At 47.0% G+C, this 4,545-nt stretch overlaps 1 long non-coding RNA gene across 3 annotated transcripts in view; it reads right to left on the bottom strand.

Annotated features, from left to right (window-relative positions):
* Positions 1–291: 291 nt before the first annotated feature.
* The window catches only part of LOC116561220, a 20,075-nt gene continuing 15,821 nt past the window's right edge, over positions 292–4,545 (bottom strand). For 2 of the 3 annotated variants that reach the window (XR_004273344.1, XR_004273341.1), the window contains exon 4: positions 292–563. This is a non-coding gene — a long non-coding RNA (uncharacterized LOC116561220). Of the gene's footprint in view, positions 564–616; positions 800–4,545 lie in introns of those variants that run through there. The other variant, XR_004273343.1, reaches the window with a different exon arrangement.

Raw genomic sequence — 4,545 nt, 5'->3', positions numbered from 1 at the left:
TGAGACGGAGTTTCACTCTTGTTACCCAGGCTGGAGTGCAATGGCGCGATCTCGGCTCACCGCAACCTCCGCCTCCTGGGTTCAGGCAATTCTCCTGCCTCAGCCTCCTGAGTAGCTGGGATTACAGGCACGCACCACCATGCCCAGCTAATGTTTTTGTATTTTTAGTAGAGACGGGGTTTCACCATGTTGACCAGGATGGTCTCGATCTCTTGACCTCGTGATCCACCCGCCTCGGCCTCCCAAAGTGCTGGGATTACAGGCTTGAGCCACCGCGCCCGGCCTGACAAAAATTTTTTAATGTAATTTTTGTTAAGTAAAATAACATCTTATTTTATTTAATGACCTATAGTGTTTGCCAGTATCCAAGGTGTAAATACTGCCACCATGGTTGATTTAAAATGGTTTAATTCTGGCAAGCAGAAGTTTGAAATTTAACAATCTTCTCAGCCAGGCATGGTGGCTCATGCCTGTAATTCCAGCACTTTGGGAAGCTGAGGTGAGCGAATCACCTGAGGTCGGGAGTTTGAGACCAGCCTGGCCAACATGGTGAAACGCTGTCTCTAAAATAAATAAATAAATAAATAAATAATAAAAATAATAAAAACAATCTTCTCATACTAGCTTTTGAATGAATGAGCAAATGAATGGACAAATAAATGAGCAAATAACTGACCAAGATGAGCCTCTGCATGCCCCATCCAAGGAAAAGAGGACTAAGGAGAGTAGAAGAATATTTCAAGATGCCAGCAGTCCTTTCACTCCCTTTGCAGGTCCTCTTTGTCCCAGGAAACAGAACCTAGTGGGAGAATGAATGATTGAACTTCCTCAACCTTGCTGCATACACACCTCCAGCTTTGAGAAAGCCCAGAATTTTTTTGTTTTTTGAGACAGTGTCTCACTCTGCCACCCAGGCTGGAGTGCAGTGGTGTGATCTTGGCTTCTCAGCTCACTGCAACCTCCACCTTCCAGATTCAAGCGATTCTCCTGCCTCAGCCACTCAAGTAGCTGGGATTGCTGGCAGGCACCACCAGGTCCAGCTAATTTTCGTATTTTTAGTAGAGACGGGATTTCACCACATTGGCCAGGCTGGTCTGGAACACCTGACCTCAAATGATCCACCTGCCTCAGTTTCCCAAAGTGCTGGGATTACAGGCGTGAGCCACCTCACCCGGCCTTTTTTTTCTTTTTTAAGGAAAAAAAGAAAAAAATCTCATCTTAATTTTTTTCTTTTTAAAGAAACTTTCCCGACCAGGTGCAGTGGCTCACACCTGCAATCCCAGAACTTTGGGAGGATGAGGTGGGTGGATCACAAGGTCATGAGTTCAAAACCAGCCTGGCCAAGATGTTGAAACTCTGTCTCTTCTAAAAGTACAAAAATTAGTCAGGTGTGGTGGCTCAAGCCTGTAATCCCAGCACTTTGGGAAGCCGAGGCGGGTGGATCACGAGGTCAAGAGATCGAGACCATCCTGGTCAACATGGTGAAACCCCGTCTCTACTAAAAATACAAAAATTAGCTGGGCATGGTGGCGCATGCCTGTAGTCCCAGCTACTCAGAAGGTTGAGGCAGGAGAATTGCTTGAACCCAGGAGGCAGAGGTTGCGGTGAGCCGAGATCGCACCATTGCACTCCAGCCTGGGTAACAAGAGTGAAACTGCATCTCAAAAAAAAAAAAAAAAAAATACAAAAATTAGGCAGGTAGAGTGGCTGGCACCTGTAATCCCAGCTACTCAGGAGGCTAAGGCAGAGAATTGCTTGAAGGTGGGAGGTGGAGTTTGCAGTGAGCCGAGATTGTGTCAGTGCACTCCAGCCTGGGAGACAGAGTGAGACTCCATCAAAAGAAGAGAAAGAAGAGAAAGAAAGAAAGAAAAGAAAGAAAGAGAAAGAAGAGAAAGAAAGGGAGAGAAACTTCCCCAAGTCACTTTAACAGTCTTTGTAATGGGAAGGCACTCAAACTGTAAATCTCCCTGTCATTTAGGAATGCTCAGTGCAAATGTTTAGAGACCCCAGGTACCACTTTCAACCTCTCATTTGAAGAAGGACTTTGTAGTCCTCCTCTGGGGTCACTCCTAGGTTCCAAAGATGTTCAGGAAAGGAGGGGCAGGTACCCACTAGCAGGACAGCTTGGACCCAGATCCAGACCCTCAATTTCAGCCCTAACTGGTTCAAAACACAGAGCATTCAAATAGCAATTGAAGCAACAAAACATAAAGATACAAGAAAGGTCACGAGTAATTCTGAGCCAAGGAATGCCAGGGCAGTAAATGCTGCAGGCATTCACAGGGAGGGCAATGGCCATGATTTGTGGCAGAAGTGAAGTGTGAGGGATGCTAAGACTTGTGCAGGGGGAGAAGTGAGAAAATACTGAGAACAAAGTCCCCAAGGCTCAGCTGCATGCCCAGCAGCTAATGGGTACTGCATAAATACAAGTTCTTTCCTTAAGTTGAGTGGTCCCGGAGACTCTGAACCTTTGATAGTGGCTGCAGCAGGGGCAAGATCGCAGGGGTGAGTACATGCCAAGCCCCAGGCAGTATATCCCCAGGGAGATAACCTTGAGCTGGCAGGAGCAGCCAGGACGTGCAGTGGGGCTGAGCTGAGCCAAAGCACAAAACAAAAAGGTCTTGTCCCTGTAGCTATTATCAGGGATGCCAACCCTCCAGCTGCCCTAAGACCCCAAGCCTCGATAAGGAGGTGGCATCCTGCCTGAAGAGCATGGCTCTGTCCAGCCAGGGTTTCAAAGGCCTACTGCCCACTTTGGTGCTACCTTGAGCCCTGTCTAGCACCAGGCCCAGTCACAAGGAGCTCCTTGGGACTATGGCATCCTTCTGTTGGCCGGATGGTCACAGCCCTGCTCAAATCAAAGCCTTCTTGGGGCTCTCTGGAGCTGTTGCTCATCTGCCACCACTTTCAGGCCTCTGTCACTCTAACCCAGCCCTTCCACACAAGTTCTCTGGCATCAAGTAATACAAAAATCACCCTTAAAAGGCTCTATAGTACTGTTTAATTCCTTATCTAATAATTTCAAACCCCAGAAAGCTCTGGAAACCAAAAGTTCTTCATAATTCACTTACATGCAAAACCTAACATGAAGTTATTTATACTTTTTATATGTTCCGTTTAGTGTGAATATTCATACGTTTCACTGCAGCAATACTAATATGACTGAGTCCATGATGACAGGTGCCAAGACCACACCCCCCACTGTGGTTTTCCTTATCATACATTTTATGCACCATATTTCCTTTGTGAAATCTGGCAGATTCTGAATCCTGAGAGTCATCGGGACCTACAGGTTAGGTTAAGTGATGGTGGGCCTGCAGCAGAAGCTCGAGTTCAAAGTGAAAGGATTCCAAGCTTCCATGCCTGCTCCCCGAGAGGTGCAGGTTCCTGACAGGCAGGACAGACAGACAGAGCCTCAGAGCTGATGGTGGGAGGGCTCCAGGAAGACAAGGCAGGGTAGGGGATTGGACGGCTCAGGGCAGTGCCTCTTCGCCAGCTGGGGGACAACTGCAGCATTTCTTTTTTCTTTTTTTTTTTTTCAGTTGGAATCATTTTTAATATTTAAATACAAAAAGTGAGCACTCGGCCGGGCGCGGTGGCTCAAGCCTGTAATCCCAGCACTTTGGGAGGCCGAGGCGGGTGGATCACGAGGTCAAGAGATCGAGACCATCCTGGTCAACATGGTGAAACCCCGTCTCTACTAAAACTACAAAAAATTAGCTGGGCATGGTGGCACGTGCCTGTAATCCCAGCTACTCAGGAGGCTGAGGCAGGAGAATTGCCTGAACCCAGGAGGCGGAGGTTGCGGTGAGCCGAGATCACGCCATTGCACTCCAGCCTGGGTAACATGAGTGAAACTCCGTCTCAAAAAAAAAAAAAAAAAAAAGTGAGCACTAACTTCTGGTTTTTTAAACCCACACACCCAGGTCTAACAGCCAAAATACGCAGAGAAAATCAGCCCCTGCGCTGTCTTCCATAGTCCCCATTCTGTGGCTGAAGCTGCAGCCTCCCTCCTCTTATACATAGGAATTCATAGTGGCCACTTTACACTACAGGTGTAATGCATTTTGTCTGTTTCACATTGTGTGCATGTCCCTCCCCAATAGCTCTATTCTTAAAAAAAAAAAAAAAAAAAGCAGTCATTAATAGTCAGGGGCACATCCCTCCCACTGGCATCGGTTCCTACCCCACAAGGGGAAAGTGAGATCTTCCAGTTAGGAGCAATTTGGTGAAAGGAGTGGGGTGGCCAGAGCTGGAATAACCATCTGCGTGGCTGCACTCTGATATCAGAGTGAAGACAGAAGCAAGTCAGGAAAGCATGGAGGGCACAGTTGCAAGTTGAGTCTTTCCATGAGACAATGTGGGGAGAATTCTCTCCCCCAGGTTTAGATAGATCAATGTGCCAAAGTTAAAAAAAAAAATTCAAATAATCAGCAGTTCAAACACTACTGAATTTCAAATTTCTCCCACCAAGACAGCTCAAAGAGCAGTAACAATTTAGATCTTTCCAGGAAGTGAAGGTAGAGCCCCTGGCATTCCTCCTGA

The sequence above is a fragment of the Sapajus apella genome, unplaced genomic scaffold, assembly GCF_009761245.1.
Source record: "Sapajus apella isolate SASKATOON/1434 unplaced genomic scaffold, GSC_monkey_1.0 scaffold2, whole genome shotgun sequence".
NCBI classification, from domain to species: Eukaryota; Metazoa; Chordata; class Mammalia; order Primates; family Cebidae; genus Sapajus; species Sapajus apella.
This window is presented reverse-complemented; position numbering and strand designations above follow the sequence as displayed.